Source organism: Halyomorpha halys, unplaced genomic scaffold (assembly GCF_000696795.3).
Source record: "Halyomorpha halys isolate HHAL.00 unplaced genomic scaffold, Hhal_1.1 Scaffold101.1, whole genome shotgun sequence".
In the NCBI taxonomy this organism is placed as follows: domain Eukaryota; kingdom Metazoa; phylum Arthropoda; class Insecta; order Hemiptera; family Pentatomidae; genus Halyomorpha; species Halyomorpha halys.
Window position 1 is genome coordinate 403,921 of NW_027107342.1, and position 10,810 is coordinate 414,730.

The 10,810-nt window shown below is 31.6% G+C and overlaps 1 protein-coding gene across 1 annotated transcript in view; it reads right to left on the reverse strand.

Moving 5' to 3' along the window:
* Positions 1-10,810, reverse strand: part of LOC106677515 (SH3 domain-containing protein Dlish) — a 145,233-nt gene that overhangs the window by 90,387 nt on the left and 44,036 nt on the right. The gene's annotated exons all lie outside the window — the stretch shown is intronic.

Consider the following 10,810-nt stretch of genomic DNA (forward strand, 5'->3'; position numbering starts at 1 on the left):
ATTGGTTAACGTTTAATGACTGATATATTTAACCAACTATTTGTATAGTCAGCGGCATAATGGATTAACAAAAATTAAATTTAATAAAGAAATGTTGTTTAGAAATTTCGACTGCTGTTATTTTATATAATGTTTATCGTTTGTATTTGTAATTTTCTTGTTAATAACTATAAATATTAATTTTCTAGTTATAAACGTGTAACTGAAAATTTATCTTTAAGTAACAGACGGCTGGTGAGGTGGCAAATAAACCTGAATCGGATTTAGTTCCAAAGAAAAAAAAAGATATTGTTGAGAAAAAGAACCTTCGGTGTCTTGACTATTTATATCGCGCTCTAGCCAATTTTTTCTAATTTATTTCTTGATATTTACAACTCTATGAAATATATGTACAATAAGTGAATTTGATTGCATGATACAGAGTTTTCTGATTCTTCACATATCTATCCATAAAATTCAAATAACATTTCTAAAGGAGAAGATCTCGAGTCCATCTTCTTTTCCAATGCTTAGGAAGTATTATCAGGTAATGAACGAAAAGCTAGGTTAGAAAAAAAGTGGGTTTGGGTGGTTGGGAAGTTTATCATGGAAGAATTGGGCGTTGGTTCTGGCCAAATCGGAAAATTCAGGTCCTCATACATGACTTGATTAATGACTAAGTAAGGAGCATTAAGGATTTTAGATTGTAAGGATCGGATACGAGAGGAATTCAATGGTTTAGTAGAGCCCCAATGATCAACTCCGTAAATCCAGATAGGCCTAATTATATTCATGTAAACGAGTCTTTCACCGACAATTAAATTCAATATAAAAATGTAGCAGATAATTTTTACTTCGTAAAATTTTGTATGGTAAGTTTATCTTCGTAACATTAATTTTATATTTATTAGGGAATTACTAAAAAATGTTCTCTGGAACGTTAGTTTAGATATTGAAACGTATCTTAGAAGTTATAAAGATTAAAGTAATAAATTGCCAAAAAAAATTTAAATTGATCAATTATAATAAAAAATATCTATTACGTCTCAGCCTGTTTATTTTCTCATTAACCCATTCATACGTTTCGCCCCTTCCGGACATTTTCCAGGATATTTTATTCTAAACATCACAGCTACAGTGTTGTAAAAAAAAAAAAAAAAATGCAGGCAATTCTGCCTTTGTAAAATTATATTTTAATTATGAACCGAATTTTTCTAATATTCTTACATTTACACTTTCTAATATAACATTATAACTCTCTTTATCAACAATGTATTATTAATAGGCTGATAAACTAAAATTATATCTGACAAGAATAGCCTGCAAGTTTTGGGACAACACTGTAGCTGAGATATTTAGATTTGGTTACCCTTGACAATATACGGAAGGGCAACGTTTCGGCACCTCCGGCCATTGTGTGGAAGAATAAGAAATAAATAGGTTGAAAGTTAATGGATATTTTATATTTTAATTGATAAATAAACCAGTCTTAAACAAGAATTCAAATTATATATTGTAAATTAATTCAATAATTGCATTTCGTGAACTTTAATATTGCTAAATTGATAGGTTTTAGGAATAGTAAGTAAATTGACTAAAACAGATCTAATTTATCAGTTTTAATAAGGCTCAAAGAAACATGATAAAGGAATTTCTCATTGAGGTCCCAAAATTCTTATTGTAAAAAAAAAAGACCGGAAACTATACCTATTGGTTCTTTGATAATTGGGCTATAAAAACTGGTTCAAATTTTATTACTTCCAACATCATTTTTTTACAGCGTGAGAGAAAAATGGAGTGGCGTTTAACTAGGCGGACGGACGTCAGAGGAGGTTCTGTATTTTGAACAGACTCGGACATAAAGAGCGGTACGAAGTGGAGTGCACTTAGAATTCCTGCCGTGCATGCGTATTTCCTTACCGCCGACTATTATAGGATATCTTAACAGCACGCTTACGGGGTGCCATAGTTAAATACGAGATTCCGAGTCGGCCCACTTACCATCTACACAGCTAGCATGGAATACTTGGAATTGGAAATTTCTACTTCTACTTTTGAGAAGTGAATTTTAAAAATTTATTCAGGATCCCAAACCTAAGGATTGGATTTTCTACAATTCTAAGTCCAAAATTAAAAGCTTCGTGCTCATTAATTATGCAATAGTTTACTAAATGCAACCCCCCTCAACAGAAGTCGATAAAAATATATTTGGGAGGCGATTTACGCACCGATTTATTTTTTTTATTTACTTTTCTCACAAATCCTTGGCTTTGAACAACTACAAAGTAAGTCTGAATTGTATATTCTAAAAAATTTGAATTTGAATATCAAAGAGGAAGTTTTCAAAAGCTAATATGAACATTTGTTGTAATATAAAATGACAAAAGGAAAATTCAAAAGCCAGAAGAATTTCGGCCAAGACTCCCATTGGACCCATTAGAGTCCTATACTGCCTAACCATGGTTGGGGTCAAGTTTTCCGTTTTGTAGGACCGCCACTAAATGAAAAAAGTGAACGCCCTAAGCCAGTAGCAGACATCACATCGGCAAGACTGCACCTAACCAATTGTGAGCTACAGACGCCCCATATATAGTAATATTAGATGTTCTACACTTTTATACAAATATAGGGAGAGGTTTCAATGATATAGATAGATGTTGGAGGAAATACAATCATGTTCGATATATTTCATTACTTCCTATATTTTTTAAATTTTACCATTGTAAAACTTAAATTTTCTCTTTAGTTTACGATTTAGTTTTATATGTAGATCTTTTATGCAAATATTTTCTTTTCTTTTCGTTTGTTAGAATATATAATTAAATATAAATATAATTCAAATATTTCATGTACTTTTACCGAATAAACCATAAATTTAGCGACCAACTTACTTTTATGTTCTTTGGTGTTACTAAAAGTAAACCCTCAATTGTTAGGGACCTACGGCATCCACACAATATTTTTTTTTCAAGTGTTCTATTATGATTAAAATGTGAAGCGGAACAGTGATTATTATTAACTTGCGGAAAATTTGATGACAATACACAAGTGAACATGCCAAGAAAAAAAAACAAAAAAAAAACTGCTGAATCAGCAACATTTTATTTAATGAAATTCTGAAATTCAAAATACCCATTTTCGGGAGAATCACCTTCTAGTACCAATACGCCTGTCATCATTTAAAATTCATTAGATTGGAAAGGAATCAACCTTGGCTCTCCTTATAAATTGGTAGGGAATCAATCTTTTTTGATGAATCAATAAAATTAATTTTTTACCTTGTTTAAAAAATAATGTAAAGAGGTGAAGATAGTTGACCGTAGATGGTATTAATAAGAGAAGCTGGTCAGGGATGCGGTCAGCAGAAAAACACAAATAAACAAAAAATTATTTATTTATGCTGACGTTTCGACCTGCTATTCATCAGGGCTATAAAACCAAAAATAGATGACAACCATCAATCAGAAAAGCATTAATAATTTTATTTTTATGTTTCTCTGATTGATGATTCTCTTTTTTGTTGTATAGCCCTGATGACGAGCTGAAAATCAGGTCGAAACGTCAGCACAAGTAAATATTTCTTAGTTTATTTGTGTTTTCTACTTCTTTAAACGTTATGGTATAATTTATAGGTATCTCGAATTTTGTGGTATCCCTAATTGCTCTTCCACTACTCAAAAAAAAGTCTTAATCCGTCTCTGCTGCCAGTATATTGGTATAGGTCAAATGAATTATTACGTCTTATTGAGATGTTATAAGACATTTCACATTTCGTTGAGTAATTTATCAACCTGCATCCTAAACTTTTCCACACTTGTCCATTTAATCCTCCCTCAAAGACGGAACAAATTTTTTTTACTAATTCCATTTTAGCAAGGGTTAAAGAAGTGATTCTCGAATGATTCGACCATCAACACTTATTGTTTCTCTTTTCTTCCTGGTCTGTATGCATATAACACTTGAACAATGGAATTGGACTCTGAATTCAATCAAATCATCAGATTCCTTTTTAACAGTTACAAGTAATCTTTATGATGAATTGAATTTTGTTAGTAATGTAGAATACACAATGCCTAGATGTGTATTCTACATCCCGTAGATGCTAAACGCTCGATTCCTCTTTCGACACGAAATTCTGTTTCAACACAACTTTGAAAGTACCTCAACACATTCCAAGGATTCTATCAGACTAATGGGTTTGTCAGCAACCAACGTAAAACGAAATTCCTAGTTTCGTTAAAGGTCGAAGGGGAAATGGGCTGTTAACACAAGTGTCCAAGAGATCAAGTCAGAACGTCAAAATTGAAAACACCTGTCACCGGTAGAAAATCGTATACATACTTTAGTGATTCTCGAAGTGAGAACGATGAATATCAGCTTAGTACTTGCCAAGAATACAGCAGTTTAATAAATTATAACATAAGTACGTTTGATTGCGATCGAGAGAGAGTGGGCACGCTCGGCGGTATCCGATTTTCCATTCTCTTCAACTCCTGTCACTATTTCACCATTTTTCTCCTTTGGGTAATTATTAAATTATCACATAGTTTATATTTATAAATTTGTTATTACTGTTTACAGAGCGAATTAATACAAATAGGCCCTGTTAAAATAATTATATGATTGGCGTGCCCTCGAATAGGTCATACACGTCAGACGTTACGTCATGACTCATGATAATCCACCTCTATGTCAGACTTGCGGATCGCGACTTACTTTAATACACATATTAACTGAATGCCAAACATAAGACTCCAGCAAATCTTTAAATGAATCACCTGCAGATCTCCGTTCAATTTTGCAAGATAACAAACAGACTGTAAATAAACTTTTCGAATTTCTTAATTACTTAAAACATTACTATAAAATTAAACCACAAGTTCCCATTTTTCAAGAGTTATACATTTCTAACTTTTGGAATTGAGGCAATAATGACCTGAAGTGGTTGATGCCTTGAAAAAATAACAATACAAAAAAAAATTAAATCAGGATAAGACCTAGCCGATACAAAATATCATTTAGTTTAATCAAAATATTTGTTCTAGAGGAAATCGATATAAAACATCTTTAATCGATTATATTAAGTAGTGCTTGTGGTAAATCTATTTTAACTGAAAAATTGTCTAAACATCCGAGGGGTAAACCAGCCAAAATATCTAATTTCAGTTTCGTAATTCCTTCTGTTTTGATGCTAAGAAGTTCAGAAACACACGGACTCACATTTCGCTGGACAGGATTTTATTTGGGTACAGGAGACTCCAAAAAAGGAATCTCGTTATAACAATCGGTTTTTCTGATACCTTTATTATTTTTCTCACTTTGGAAATTCTTTCGATATGTCTTTAGAATGATGCCTCGATTTTAATTTTTGGTTTAAAGAGCATTCTTTCGGACTTGCTAAGTATTATAACAGGGGTATATATGATGTGTTAAATGTAAAATGTTTTACTATATTAAATATTGTAAGTATAGGGTTGTGAGCAGCCTTATTAAAGCCATGTTAAATTTTGAATTCATAGAGCTCCTAGCGGAATTTTTGAGTAACTGGTTTTATAACCTTTTCTTCCAGAACTTTATGTTATTATTTACTTCTAAGTTTTCATCAAAGTAATTTACTACAGCATGCCTATATTGAATGAAAAGTAGAAGTTGTGTAAAAGTTTGGCAACTGAGCGTCTTTTTGACCTTTAAATTTGTGAGCAAGAGAATCATATTCAATTGACAATTGTCATTAAATTATTATTACTGTCATCCATCTTGTTATTAGTTATAAAAACAGCCAAAAAAAAAATACTAACAAGTAACTTAACACGACAGTAAATAAAATGGTGATGAGCTCAGCTGGTCTTTTGCGTGAAGTCATTCTCCATTTAACAGACTCTCAACCATGTGATATGTTATATCGTTTTAACATGGTAAAAGAAGGAAATATTTCTCTATTGAACATGATCTCTTCCATTTAACACGCTTTAACATGTTAAACTAAAGATCATGAATACCACTAACGTAAACGGTTACTGAACGTATTATGTTACTACCTAGGAATGTATATGTATGTCTCTGTCTAGGATATGTTACTTCCGGAAATGCGTTTCTGTATTAGGGAGAATTCATTTGTAGTACTATACAGATTTGAATAAATTTAAAAATAAATTCGTTTGTTTAGTTTGCGATTACTTACAGTTCAGGACATTCTACTTAACCTGATTAACATGTCATGCTACACATTAGACGCAGAATTTCATGCTGTTCAATTTCTTATAGTATAAGCGTTTCGCTAGGATGTACCATTTAGGAATTATAGGTGAAAAAAAAACACCTTATTTATACTTATTTAAATTAATTATCAATAGTTTCAAAACCACCAAAATTGTGTCTCCTTGTTAAGTGTGATAGAAACTATTTTTTAAAATTATTTGCAGATGTATGTTCTATGAGACGGATTTTATGCATTTGCCTCCTTTATCTATTAGATCATGAAAAATAGTTCGAATATTAATTCCATTTCCATAAAATTTCTTTTAGGGCATTACTACCCAAATTGTTTTCAATAACGGCAGTATTCTAGGCTATTAGTGGAGATGGAACTTCAATCTAGGATGTAATTCTTGCCTTCCGCCAGCCACAATAATTACTCATTTCCATGGATGTTATGCGTAGTTCTGATTGATAATTACAACAACGTTCTTTTCCCTTACCTTATGCTGGTAGCATTCAACAGAAGTGGTTTGTTAAATAAAAAATAATTCTCTTCCGCCTATTACCGACTCATTAGTAAGTTATTTTCTCTATTGTAATAATGTTCACGCTAATTGTGAAGTAGTTGAAGCACCACCCTGCACTGAACCTTTAAGGTATTTCATATGAGCTCGCTTAGAGATAAGAAGAATATAATATGTTTTGAAAGTGATAAACAAATATAAAGAGGCAATATTATTTTGGTGGATTTAGTATGTCATTTTTGGTCATTTAGTATGTCATTCTCTAGATCTTTTTAAGAACTCCATTTTGCTACTTTTGGTTCCTTTGTATTTTTGTAATTTAACACCATATCCACCTATATCTGTAATTTTGCATCGAAAAATCTAAAATCTAAAAGTTCTAATAATTTTATAGTAATATATTATTATTTGAAGCAGGAGAAAATTAATTTTAAAAATAAAAGTCTACGGTTAATTTGGTACGTAAGTAGCTTAACATCATTTGTATACTTACGATTTCAGAAAGGTACCTAAATATATGTTTGTAATAAAAAATAAAATAAAATAACTATTTAAATTGGAAAAAGATTGTTAGCATTTTTTAAAATTAATTATTTTCTTTAAAGCAATTTATGTAATATTGTTAAAACTATATTTCTCTAGTTTTAGTAATCTGGAGTATTTCATTCCACGAAAACAATTCAAGCAAGAGACTCATTAGTGTCAATGTTTGTCCTGAGAGACTAATAAAATGAGGATTTTTGATAATAAAATAAATTAAAAAAAAATTAGGGTTGGCACAGCTTAAATTAGTAAAAAAACAGGCATTTTATGGGTACAGCCACTGAGGATAGTCTCGGGCCCCATACCTGTGCCTAGGTTTGCTGTAAAAACTTTCTGTTGTTTATAGCCGGGACATGATATGCTAGGGATGTTTTTCTAACTGTAGGTAACTAACTACACGCCTTCAATCTAGGAACAAACAGTTGTATTTCTCTAGGCAACCAGCTCTCTAGGGTTAGCAATTAAAAATGACAGGCTGAAACACTCAAAACGAACTGGCTTAAAATAATAAAATTTTATGAAAACACTTAATATCGCTGAACATTATATTTTGATCTATTTATATCATATTTTCAAATTTGTTTAGAAAATATTAGATATTACTTCATTACCAGATCGATCTGGTGGGTCTTAAATGGTTATTATATCTGTTAGATTTGCTTTTGACAATTTATAATGTAAGGGTTTAGTCTCGTGCAAAACTAACGATTTATATTGTGATAATTATTAAATAATTTTAATTTACACTATTTTACAATTTTAGGTGTTTTTTAAATATTGCTGGATTAAACAATCTTAAAGTCTCCTCTTACTGTTTTAAGCAAATATTTCACAAGATATAGAAGACCGTCGCTCCCTGGGTGTGCTAGTGCATTGCCTGCGGGAAGGATTGCATGTGTTATGATCTCCACTTTTGAGATTGTGACATTTGGTACATGGACCAACCAACTCGCTATAATTATCTGTTTGAAAAGTCAGATAAGTAAGGCTATCACGGTCGAGGGTTTCACGCTGTTCTCCAATTTCAGACGCTATTAAAATATTGTTGATTAAATTTAATTGCTTAATCATAAAGTAACCTCTTCCTGTTTTAAGCAAATATATAGTGAGCCGTGTCAGCATCAAACTGATACAAAATACAGACCCCTTTCCAAAAGATCAAATTTCCTGAGCGCCCTTTTCAAATGAATTAAAAATGCAGAAAAAGAGGCTATCCTCAACACGTTTTCATCATAACATCAACCCCATGCACCCATGGGGTTTTGAAGAAAAAAATTATTTTAATTAAGAACAATAAATTAGTACAAAAACAAATATTAATGCTAAATATTTTGTATCTTACAAATAATAATTTATTTGTCATATTTGCAATTTCCTTATGTCATATTTGTGCTTTATTTACAATTAAATCATATATGTAATTTATTTGTACGTTGTTACTATTATTGTGATTTAATTTGTTTCTTTAGTTAATCTGGATGATATCAATGAATGCTTAGAAAGCTAATAGTAACAGCCTTTGTTTGAAACAGATTGTATTATTATCCTTCAATAAGAACTATTAATATACAGATTATTTAAGGGTTTTATTTCAAAACTGAAAATATGAATTAACGTTCTCAAAACCAAAAAAAAACCTACGACGGTGTGCGCATTAACGCATGGTTTAGGAGATATTCAGATTTTCATTATTATGGCTTATTTACGTTATAATAAACAAATTAATGTGTTCGAACTACTTTATTGAAGAAATTTAAACATTAACATACTATAACATATCAAATTTTGTTCAAAAACATTAACACATTTTCTGTGCCGTTCGGCCAATGCTGTTATGGAATATGGATGCCTACTTAATACCTCAGTTTAAACAACATTAATTATGAGTGCTAAGGTTAATACGGGGTCACAGTAGCATCGTGGTAACGCACCAGTCTATCAACCCGAAGGTTACGAGATCGAGTCCCCGGCCCTACCCGGGATTTTTTCAACCATATAAATATGCATTACTCACTCACAACCTCCACCCGAGCATTTTTGAGGCCCGTAAGCCAATGGGTGGCACTCACAAAAATAGGCGTGGAATTGACGAACTCACCCTATGAAAACCTCGTCATGAGACGCGGGATGTATTTCCTATATACATCGCGCGAGGCCTTAGACCTCTATGGTCTGTCGCGACAATAATAATAATAAAGTTAATATAAGCAAATTCTCAAAATTCCATATAAATCTTTTTAATCATTCTAATCCTTTGGTCCGATCCTTATCCAGTTCCACCCGTCCCAACAATCCACCTCGAAGGTTGAAACGGCAGTGGACAATTGCAGTTCTGGCACTGGTCAGATGCTCCACTCAGTTGAGTTGAGTATTTGGGGCTTTAGTGCACTTGCTCAGCCTACACTGTAAATGTGACTGGTGATTATTCTATTTATTTTTTCATCTACATAGTTTGATCATGTTTATTTTATTTATCCATCTGTTTGTATATATTTAGAGAGATTTTGTTAATTTAATTTTTTTTTTTCATTTAATTAATTTTATTCTAGTATGAATGTAATGTTATCACTATTACTTTTGCCCAACGACTATGGCAGATTGTAATATTTATCAATAAATAAAGAAAAAGGTTAATATTCCATTAATACAGTAATTAGAGCCTATATTTATTTGTTTATTATGACCTAAATAATCCAAAAAATGAAAATATTTAGACGTGAAAATCTTCTAAACTAAGCGTTAACGGACTATGTCTTCAAAGGAATTTCGTTTTCTTGTTTTTGAGATTCTTAATTCATATGTTCAGTTTAGACACTTAATCCTGAAACACACTGTAAATATTAAAAAGAAATTGCTTGCAATGGTCATAAATTTCAATTTAAACTGATCGTAAAAATAATATTTATTCTCATTTGCAGAGATATAACTTTTATTAAAGTGTATTATTTCAGGCCCATTTGTAAATTTGGTTTATGAGAAGACGGTTGTGGTTGCAGAACGCAGATAAATAAAAATTTAATTATTAGTGCCAACCTTTCGGAATTTCAGGCCTTCATCAGAGATGAGAAAGAAAAAAAAGATAATTATTTTTTCATATCCCATTTTGTTCCATTTTTTCTTAGCCCTTTTTGTTCCAATTTTATCCTTAGCCCTTTTGGTTCCAAAATAATGTGGTTTTATTCTATTTATCAAAAAAAAAAAATCCTTTTGTTGGATACATATATAGTTTGTGACTTAAAAAATTGAATTTTGGAATCATAAGTTTATACCATATATTCACATTATATGACTGTTATGAATAAAGGAATCGTGAATCTTCATATTATATGACTGTCATATAAATGAATTAAAATTAAATCTGTACCGCTACAACCCATGGAGGGTCAGGGGTGCAGTGCATTGTAAGGAAGTACTGTTACTAGACCAACGGTTGTGCAAGGAGGTTATTCGGTCATAATCACGCTCGACCCACCTCGATTTTTACCCAGATATGGGTACTCACTTTATGAGGCTGGGTGGAACCCGCAGTCCTCCCTAACCCACAGGGCTGACTCAAGGGCTACAGG